Genomic DNA, 9809 nt, shown 5'->3' with positions numbered 1-9809 from the left:
TATTGATTGCTATTTGCAATAAAGTCTCTACTTTTCTCAATTGGTCGAAATCTGACGTGGAAATCACGCCATAACTTGGAATTTGAGGGCAGGTCATATGCACTAAAGCAAGACATTATATGTATACTTAAATTTTGTACCCTGACCACATATAAACGTGGTCAAATTAGCACTTTTAATGGCCAACCAAGCAAAATTACTTATCAATTATTGTACAACACTATTACTCCATAGTCCGTACTTACTTAGCTTGGCTGATTCTCTTCATAAACCAAAAGGTAGCATCATATCATCACTTTCCAAAAACATACATCCTTTACACCTCATTCGCTAATACTGTAATCCATGGCCCACTATCCTCCCCTCTCATCGTTGATTACTCTCTCAAATCTCAAAATAATCGGTAATAGTATACAAGATTCATAAATCGATCATATCCTATATATATTAAGTATAAAAAAGTATACATTTGTTGTTGTTCATAATTTTCTTATTTGTTAGTTTTAGAATACGGTCAAAATTTATAAGATTTGACGTTAAAAATTCAAATGTAACTGTTAATTTAAATTGGACAAAACATATGATTATGAACATTTTATAGCAAATTAAAATAGAGAGGCGTATGATTATGAACATTTTATACTAGTTTTTTTTTTTTTAGTTTGGTTACACTTATAGAATTAGCTAGCTTTAAGCTGTATGCAATAAACTTATTTTTGCAATTAACATGTTGTCTTAGATTCTTAAGCTAATAATTAGAAATTCATGAGGTCGTGGGTACGATTCTTGCAAACAACAAACGCGCTTGGAAACAACATTATTCATAAGTGTAACCAAAGTAAAGGTGGCCATATTATTATCATCAAACTTTACACCTAAAAAACCATACTAAAGCTTTCCATACAACAAACAAAACCCATTATAACTAGCTAACTAGCTTTTTCCACCACTTTACTTTATTCATTCTCTCCCAAAAACTTCACTAGTCAACACTCATACTCTTACACAATGGCATACTCATCTCCCCTCCTTTCAGAGGACCTCTTTGAAGGGCTAAACACACTCAATTCCTGCCTTCCATACTTGAGCCTTTGTGCCTCCTCCCTTGACAATTTGTACGAGTTCATGACTACCTCGACGGGCATGCCTCGAATGGCTGAGATCCGGCCTGCTAGTGGGCTGCTCATGGCGTTGTCGTTGGTCAAGAGTGCAACCCATTCTAGTCCGTCTCGTCCTGCTCTCTTTAGGACTACAAAGTTCTGTGGGACTACGACGAGTTGGCCTTCTTGGACCATGTCGTCGAAGACTAGCTCCCCTTCGTGGTTCGCGATTTGGACTCGGCCACTTCCCTTTGTGAAGTAGACTATGCTGTGTGCGTTTATCTTCCAGTTTGGTGTCATTATAGCATTCTGCATTAGGGTAAAAACACATACATCACTCAATTATACTTCCTAGGTTAAAAAAAATGTAAGATAAATTTGGTGGACAAAATTATTGTAAATACAAATTTCTATTTTACATTCGGGTGTAAACGGTAAAATTACACCCTCTCATATTCCCCTCTTCATATAGTGGAGCTATCGAGAGAAATGTGAGAGGGTGTATCAGATACAAGAATGTTATCAATCGAACGATCATAAACTAGTAACGTACCTTGTAGAGGTTAACTTTCTCAGCACTAAGGCGGAGGTAGTTAAGGATGGGGAGTTTGTTGCCGTTGACGTTGGTCAAGCGGCCGCCCTGAGGGTTAAACACGTCAGCCCTTTCGGGGTTGTCGATGTTGACACTAAGCCTAGCACTGCAAAGAGTTTGTTCAATGCCATTGTGAGGACGACTACGTTCGCTTTGTCGTCCTCCACGGTGGTGTCTCTCTGATCTTTGCTCTTCCTGGTCCCATTCAGGGATCAACATCTCGAGCTCACCGCCTTCGACACGGATGATTGCACCTCTGTCGTCGTTCTCGCCTTGGATCTTGCTGATTGTGTCACTTTCTACTTCGAAGGCATCTGCTAGGAGCTGTTTGTCGAAGCCGCTTAGGATGTTCTGGCCAAATTCCTCCTGGCTTCCTCTTGTGTGACGGCGGGATGACTCGTGCTGGCGGCGAGACTCGTGGTGTCGTCCTGATTGATCTCCTCCTCTTCCCTGTGGGTTCCCGGCTATGAAGAAGCTCTGCTCATCATTCAAATAATTAGTAATGTGTAACTAGCTACAATTAAAAAATATATAAATATTCTCATATATTTTAAAAGAATTTATATACACTGAGTGTACCATAATTTTTTTTTTAAAAAAGGACCCTAGATAAATGTATTGTGGATAATGTTGTACTAGACAATTAAAATAAATTAATAAATAATTAAAATTGTGTAAAGATTGGAGTAAAAAATTAAAAATCATATTGTTATTCTAGTGTAATTTTGTTATAAAGGGAACTCACCCTCAAATTGTCATCGAGTTGGTTTTGGAAGTTGTTAGTGTCAAATAATGTGACAATGGTGAGACGGTCCTCTCCATCGTTGTAGATCCATTTCGACACACCGGCTGGTAGACCGATGACGTGACCCTTGTGGAACCGTCTAACCTTCTGGTGTTGGTCTCTCATTTCCTCGGATCCTAGTTCGGAGCTCCTAGACTCCTCCGAGAAAGATTCGGAGAAGCCTGATTCGTAGGTGTCAGCGCAACCTAGGCCGCTCACACCCAATAATCCTCTACCTGAATAATACGTTCATAACCATTAATATCTTTAATTACATATCAGTAAGCTTTTCAAAAAAAAAAAAAATTACATATCAGTAAAAAATACTACCTCCGTTAATTGTTATATGTAATTTTGGAATATTTTATATCTACCAAATAATACCCCAAAGTTGCAGATAATAATTAACGAAGGTAGATCATTAATATATTTAATTACAGTATATATTAGTAAAAAATATATAGTCGTATAAGTCAAGTACCTCGAATAACGTAGGAGATGGAAGGTGCATTGGTGTAATGAGGCAAGAGAAGACCCTTAGGCTCAATCTCACGGCGAATCACGGTGACACCAGCACACTGGAACTCCTGGTTCTCCTTAGGGTCCCATACCTCAGTAATACCGGCCTCGGCTTGGATTCGGATAGACGGCTCATTAGCGCTAAGCTGGTTGATTTGGCAATCATTAAGAGCCTGCTGGCCGCGCTGCAACCGGGCGTGTTGGGGGACGACTGGCCGGAAGGCAAGAAGGGGGACTGCCCTAGTTGGAACCCTAATTGAGCCAAGGAAGTAGGGGAGAAGTAGGGAGAGTATGAGTAGAGTTAGAGCAAGAGGAAGAAGGAATACTCTAGACATTGTGAAACGAGTGAAGTGTATTAGCTTAGCTAGTTAAGTAGTGAATGAAAGAGTGAGTGTGTATGTTGTTGGTATTTATAGTTGAGGTTTGAATGAACATGGTTTGACACGTTGAACAAGTGTTGCATGAAAATGAGGATGTTTGATGTTTGAGTGTGAACACGTAATTGTTGTGGTTTAGGGTATGTGGCGAGTATGGTGCATGCAACAATGTTAACATTTGGCTTCAATTAATCCTAGGACTTGTATTACGTGCAAGTTTAAATGTTATTTATGGTAAGCCTTTTGTTTTTTATATATGCTCGTTGTATCTATGTTTTGAGTTTGGTTATTAAGGTATATATTCATATTAATTGATTGTTAATCAGCTTGATCATTAGCCAATTCAATAAAGTGAGATGTTGGCCAAAAGAATTAATTATATTAATTGGTGTAGACTGTATCTATATCTCATAAAAAAAAAACTTGGATGATATATATTTTGCAATTTGTTGACCTTCTACTAATGATGTTTTTTTTGGTTTGTATTCCACCCGATTCAGATTCGGGGATTATGTGGTTCACCGGGTTGACCTCCTAATTGTTGTTGCGAGGGATCGAAAACGGGTCTTTTGTACCAAGTGTAGTCTCAATCACCACTACACCAACAATCAATTGGTACCTTCTACTAAGGTTATGAATTATACATAAATGTAATGAAACTTATAGGAAGTTATCATTGCTAATTATGGATTTATGGTTCTCTAATTCACTAAACATATAAATAATTAAGCAGAGATTATATGCTTTAGATGAACTGGACCATTTTTTTTTCTTTTTTCTTTATTTATTTTTTTTATTTTTTTACAACAGAACGAGATCATGTTGTAAAAGCTAGTTGTATGTATGTATGTATTATGAGTGATGATATATGCGAAAATTTGCCGCGGTGTAATTTGGAGTCTAGCAAACACTAGTGACAAATGATTACTATATAAAAATGGTAGAAATATGGTGAATGTCGACACAATTTGGCGGATGAAACAAGGCCTCAACTCTACAATGAAATATACTACTACTTGTTGCCACATTTGTATACTCTGTAGCCATGTCATGTACTCTATTTGATATTTTTTTGGCAAAGGGAAATGCATATATCCTACGATACTACTTGTTCATTCTTAATTAATAATCAATAATCGATCAATTAGTCTAGACTCTAGAGATGGATAATTATAAATTAAACTAAGAGGGACTTTCGAATTGTCTTTTAGGTTGCCCTCTTAGCCTCATTGTAATAGCTTAATTAGTTGATGTTTATCATGAATGCATTGATGCAAGCTAAGATGACTACTAATCAACAAAATAGAGGTGAAACTCAAGATTGAGGATAAAAATGACACTACGGGGCCTGTTCAGTTCAGTTCAGTTCAGTTGAGCTCAGCTCAGCTCAGCTCAGTTCAGTTCAGTTCAGTTCAGCTCAACTCAGCTCCTAATTTCCTTCTCTTATAAAATATTCATTTCATTTCAGTTCAGTTCAGTTCAGTTCAGCTCAGTTGTTCAGTTCAGCTCAGTTCAGTTCAGTTCAGCTGAGTTCAGTCAATGAGAACAAGCCCTAAGTTTTAGCATTCAAAGCACTAGGTCAACATTATTATCGGAGTGGTAAGTTTGTTTTAGTTGACTACCTTTTTAAAAAAAATGTTGTAAATGACTACCACTTGCCGGAATCTCGTCGTTGACTCACTTTTCCGGCGTCGACTAGACCACTTGGCGGCTTTATCTCGTTTTTTACCACCCCCACCTCCTCCCTTTTCCAGTTTTCGACCACCCCCCTCCCCGTCACCTGCCCCTCCCCTTTTCCAGTTTCTGGAAATTGGAAAAGGGAGGCAAAGGGGGTAGGGACGGTCTTGTCAACGTCGGAGTAAAAAGTCAATGGCGAGATTTCGACAAGTGGTATTCATTTACAACATATTTTTAAAAAAGGGTAGTCATTTACAACAAATTTTTTAAAGGTAGTTTTTTCATAAAAAAAATCCTTAATTTATTTGCACTTGGCTTGTAGTCATAGTCAATTAGCCATTTAGCCTCTGCGATCCATAAGATTGTAGCCTTTGTGTCATAATTAATTAGCCATTTAGCCTCCGCGATCCATAAGATTATGGTTTTTTTTTTAAATGACTTGCGAGTCTTAATATATCTCCCAATTTGCCTAGTTTCCAGTATTCATATCCCAAACAAACCAGCCCGTTACAATCTAATATATATATATATATATATATATATATATTATATATATATATTATATATATATATATATAATATATATATATATATAATATATATATATATATATATATATATATATATATATATATATAGTGTGGATCATGTGAAAACAAGCCTATGGCTGAAAACTGAAAATAAACAATCCAGACCGTTAGATTTAATCTACACTAACTCATCAAATCTCAGCCGTTGATATTTTTCCTCTCAATTTGCACACTCTCTCTTTCCTCTAGTTTCTCTCTCCTACTTCATTTTCACGTTCTTCTTTCTTTTCTAATTTCCTCTACTTCCTCTCTCCAACTTTCTCTCTCTTACTTTCCCAATTCTTCTACCATGCTACTTTTTCAAATCTGGCTTCAATTACTTTGATTTTCAGCGATTTCTCAGCTCTACAATCTATTATCAAGTAAGTTATTTGTGTTAATTTCGCTATTTTTGCTTGATTTGAGGTAGTGAGGTTCTACTTAGGTTTCTGTCATTTTGTTTACCTGAATTTCATTTGCATTTTTTTGTATATTCAGCTGGAAATTTAATATTATCCATTGTGTTTTTGTTTATGATTTTTGTTTAATTTTGTAATTTTGCAAGTTTTTTTTATTGATTCTTTCAATTTGATTTGAATTTTTGAGTTTCGTAGGAGTAGTTTTGAACGAATTTTGTTTAATTCTGCTTGATTTTAGTTAATTAGGTTTTTAAGTGTAATTTTTTGCTCGAGACTCTGCTCTAATTGTTGTGCTTCACCTTTTGGTAAAATGATTTTTGATTTAATTAGTTGAATTTATAAGATTCTGTTCTTGATTGTATGTAATTTTTGTCTGGTCTAGGCCGGAAACTAATAATTTCTATGGATATGTATAAATATTGGGATTAATTATAGGAGGACTAATGTTATCTGGAATTATGTTGCTTTTGTTTCTGGGTTGTGAACGAATGCGTTGTTGGCGTGAGCTTATGGGTTATCTAATAGAATTTCTAGGTATAGTTAAAATTTTCAAAGAAAATTGTGCTTTTTAAAATTTATTCAATAGTTTGTCAAAGAAATTAAGCTGTTTTTCCTTACATAGTTGCATCAGTCATCCAATTTGATGGCTTGAGCTTTTTAGTTTCTTTTTTCTAATGTTTCATACTTATAATTCTTGGGGAGCAGTAGTATATTGGCATTTGTCAATACTATAGAATGGTTTTGTAAAAGGATTGAAAACGAAAAGTATCACTAAGAAAAAGAAACCTTCTATTGTTGAGAATACAAATGAAACAATGGATGGGAATGCAAAGGACGCTCAACCTGCTATAGCTTTGTCTGCTATCATGGAAGGAAATAAGGGGAATGAGGCTTCTTCTTCACATGCTATTGTTTTGTCAGCTAAGAAGAGAAAATTGGATGAAAATGAAGGTCGTAAAGTGAAAAAAGTGAAGACAAACAAGGATAAGAACATTGTAATTCATAGGCAAGAGTCTGCAATCATAGATGGTGATGTACATATGTAATGTAAAATTAGTCTTTATAAACATATGAAGTTATATTTTTATTAATAACATTGTTATATAGTATATTTAAATATAATACTAGTGACATGCATTCATTTTTACTTCTTTTGTTATATTGTAAATATTGTAATATTGATGTAGTTACCTTATTTTTATGTATAGTAACCTTTATTTTTGTATATAGTGACCTTTATGTAAATGGAGTTAAAAACTCAAAGTCGATATAGTTACCTTATTTTTATACATAGTGATCTTTATGTAAATGGAGTCATAACCTTGAAGTCGATATAGTTTTCTTATTTCTGTACATAGTAACCTTTATGTAATTGGAGCTAAAACTCAAAGTCGATATAATTACCTTATTTCTGTACATAGTGACTTTTATGTAAATGGAGTCAAAAACTCAATGTCGATATAGCTTAGATACCTTATTTATGTACATAGTGACATTTATGTAAATGGATTTAAAAACTCAAATTTGATATAGTTACCTTATTTCTTATATAGTGACATTTATATTAATGTTGTCAAATTTGATATAGTTACCTTATTTTTGTATATAATGACCTTTGTGTAAATATCGTTAAAATTAATATAGTTACGTTTTTTTTATATATAGTGACTCTATTTCAATATCGTCAATTTAGATAAAGTTACCTTATTTTAGTATGTAGTACCCTTTAAAAGGTTGAATTGGTTATATGTAAGGTTGAAAAGGTCTTAGAGCTTTTAAGCCGTCTGATCTTTTATGATACTAATGAATGGTTGAGATTTGTTGTTTTCAGCATAAGCCTTGTTTTCAGCATAAGACCTGTTTTCAGCGGAACCACCCCGTATATATATATATGTGTGTGTGTGAGTTTTTTCCCGGGTTTTTAGAGAGCCATATATGATTTAATTTTCTTAACGCGCCACGTAGGATTATAAATTTTAGTTGCAGCCAATAAAATAAGAGATTATTAATTTCTTTTAAAATTAAATAATTCAAATGTCAGGTAAGAAAAATTGTCGAATTAGATTTTTAAGTTTAAATTAATTAAATATAAAAACTTATCTTTTGATATTATGAATTTTATCTAAATATATAACAAAATTTTAGCACATACATAAAAATATATATTTTTTAAAAAAATTCAAATAAACGTGCGTCGCACGGGCTTCATCTAGTCATTTTATATGGAAACGATTTTGCTCAACTCATGTCCACTTATTTTAATAGCTAGGAAAGATAAGCTCATGAAACCTATCTATTACTATATATACTAAAGGAAAAATGTAATCTAATAATCCCACCTTTAGTCAGTATTCCATAAACAATCCCACCTTTTGAAATTCCAGAAACAATCCCACCTTTGACATAAATCTTCCACTAACAGTCCCTAACTGGTTGGATTATTTTAGTAACCGGTTTTCTTAGGTCATAAGACACGTGTCAGATTTTAATATGTTTATTTTAATATTTAATAATAATTTAAAAAACAAAACTAATTAAAAAAAAAAAAAAAAACCCAAAAACCCAAGCCTTAGCCACGCCACCATATCTCGTCCCCATCCCAACCACCGTATCCCCTCCCCATCTCCGCTCTTACTTTCTCCGGAAATCCAACCCCTACTGTAGCCGCCTTGCTTCCCCAAAAACCGCAGCCCATATCTCGCTCTTATTCTTCGCACGCTACTACTCTAGCACTAGAACCCTTCTTTCTCCTTGTCTTTCTCTCTTCTCTTGGGTACGTTTCTCTCTCCTCTAAATTCATCAATTTTCCTTTCAATTCGATTTTTTCAGATGATTGAAATCATAATTTGCTTTTAATTTCAAACCGAAAATCGAATTGAGAGGCAATTGGGGCTGTCGGGGTTGAGTATTTAGGGCTGGGGGTTGAGTTTTCAAGATGGGTGGCATTTTTCGGGCCTGTGGGTAGAATTTTCGGGGATAGGGTAGAGTATTTTGGGGCTGAGGGTTCAGTTTCAGGGCTGAGTGGGGTTTTTTGGGGCTATGGGTGGGGTTTTCGGGGCTGTGGTTGGGTTTTGGGGGTGGTTATAGAATATTCCGGCGTGGCTTGGTGGGTGGGGTGGTGGTAAGGTGTGAGTGTTGGGGTGGCCATGGTAGTGGGCTGGTGGCTTGAGAAGAATGTTTTTTTTTTAAAAAAAAAAAAAAATCAACCTGTTTAACAGGTTGTAGGTCAATGGGATCGTTAGTGGAAGATTTATGTCAAAGGTGGGATTGTTTCTGGAATTTCAAAAGGTGGGATTGTTTATGGAATACTGACTAAAGGTGGGATTATTAGATTACATTTTTCCTATACTAAAATAACAACCGCTAATGTCATCATTGATTACGTGTCACTTAGGATAATATTATACAAGTATTTTTTTTTTTCTTTTTAAGTTACGCTATTTAACATAGCTTTGAAAATATATTCCATTTGAATTTTTAAATTTTAAATTTCGGGTTTTCTACCCATATTATGCTACTCCGTATTATGCTACCCATAATTTAATTGAAATTTCTTAATTAAATATGAAAATTATGCACTTTCGGGAATTGTATATTCATATTTAATTAGAAATTAGTTAGGAAAAATGAGGCAGTTATTTTCTTTCAATACGTGTTAAAAGTCTCGCACGGGGTTAATATAATATGTCATTAATCCAGTGCCAGAAAATACTCTACGATACTAAATATATATTGTTTTTTTAAAAAAAAAAAAGCAAAACAAAAATGGTGA

General features: G+C 34.6%; 1 long non-coding RNA gene and 1 pseudogene across 1 annotated transcript; one reads left to right on the top strand and one right to left on the bottom strand.

Moving 5' to 3' along the window:
* Positions 1 to 820: 820 nt before the first annotated feature.
* LOC110689430 lies at positions 821 to 3345 on the bottom strand (annotated as a pseudogene).
* Positions 3346 to 5713: 2368 nt separating this feature from the next.
* Positions 5714 to 7159, top strand: LOC110689429. Its single transcript, XR_002504909.1, has 2 exons — positions 5714 to 6001; positions 6743 to 7159. It is a non-coding gene; the product is annotated as an uncharacterized LOC110689429 (long non-coding RNA).
* Positions 7160 to 9809: the final 2650 nt, after the last annotated feature.

Source organism: Chenopodium quinoa, unplaced genomic scaffold (genome assembly GCF_001683475.1).
Source record: "Chenopodium quinoa cultivar QQ74 unplaced genomic scaffold, ASM168347v1, whole genome shotgun sequence".
Classification (NCBI taxonomy): Eukaryota; Viridiplantae; Streptophyta; class Magnoliopsida; order Caryophyllales; family Amaranthaceae; genus Chenopodium; species Chenopodium quinoa.
The sequence above is the reverse complement of the archived record's forward strand: the minus strand, read 5'-3'. Positions and strand labels throughout refer to the sequence as shown.